This window comes from Nestor notabilis, unplaced genomic scaffold, assembly GCF_000696875.1.
Source record: "Nestor notabilis isolate BGI_N333 unplaced genomic scaffold, ASM69687v1 scaffold7267, whole genome shotgun sequence".
NCBI classification, from domain to species: Eukaryota; Metazoa; Chordata; class Aves; order Psittaciformes; family Psittacidae; genus Nestor; species Nestor notabilis.
This window is the reverse complement of record NW_009935987.1, coordinates 1-1339: the sequence shown is the minus strand read 5'-3', so window position 1 is coordinate 1339 and position 1339 is coordinate 1.

Here is a 1339-nt window from a genome sequence, read left to right as displayed (position 1 = left end):
GAAGAGCGTACAGCAACACTTCTGTTTCAGGCAGCACTTACAAATGGTTTAGGAAGGTTTCTAAGAGTATGATACAGAGGTGGTCAGAGGAATGAAACATGGCCAGCATATTTACTCTATTAGCTCAAATTTTACAATAAAACTATGAAGCAGTCCTAAATGACGGCAAAAGATACCTCAGTGTTGCGTAAATACAACATACTCTGTGACTGCTGTATTATGATAGACTTTGGCTTCCTATCAGCTCTGGGGAAAGAGAGCCATCTACCAGAGATATACAAAGTTGTTCATCAAGTGCTCAAGTTCTCACAAGCTGAAAGTGTGAAATTTGATATATGCCACCATAAACGTGGTTCTGAGTTGATACTTAATTTTTGTAACTTGTACTCAAGTGTGGCTGTTAAAAACAGAGTACAATATTGACTAAAAAAAAACCCCTGAATTATGTTCCTTACAGTTCTGTCAGTAATTCTCATATAAAAAACTTTCAGTACATCAAAATGTAACTCATAAACAGTCCTAATAATTGAAATCTAGATCCAAAAGTTAGTTTCAACATCTTTTTCAGTGTAATCTGATCTTCCAGACAGGTGGTCTGCAGCGATACAGACTAAACCTAACGCATTTGTCCTAAGGGATAAATTCCCAGAGTTTTCCAATATAAACAAGGTCTTACTACTGGAAAATTTTACTGTACTCCTGCCTGGCAGAGCAGCTCCTCCCTTCCTCGAAGCTGTAATTTGTGATCTTATGTCCACTACTACCTGCACCAAGAGTTATTACCATGAAGGTTCCTAGCACATCTCTGTACTGGCAGACTGGGTATCAACAGCTGAACAAGAACTAACCCCTGCCTGCATTACTAAAAGCTTAAAAAAGTCACCATACTGACTGACCAAATATGCAACTAATTCAGCCTAGGTAAACAATTATCTTAGTGTTTCCCCTTGCTGTAGTGTCTAGAGGATGGGCAAACTCGAGGGTGGCAGCAGCTGGCAAGCAAAAAGCATAGTTCAAAACATCTCCCAGTAGAACTAAGAAATGTGCATATTGCAGTTTGGCAATACACCAGATAGGATTCTTTACTCATTTAATAAAACTGTAACTTGATGGACAGTAACTATGACAGTCAAAGTGTTAAAGTGAATCATAATCTCACTCATGACCTTCCAAAAAAAAAATCCTTTACAACTAAAATTTGGCTTACCAAGGAAATGAGAAGACACTTTCCAAGTTACCCAATGCTAGTGGTTAGAAATAAAAGCACCACCACCTCATTTTCAGCATAAAGCAAACCTCCTCCACCACACACGAAGTTAACATAAACTGATTGTCTAAA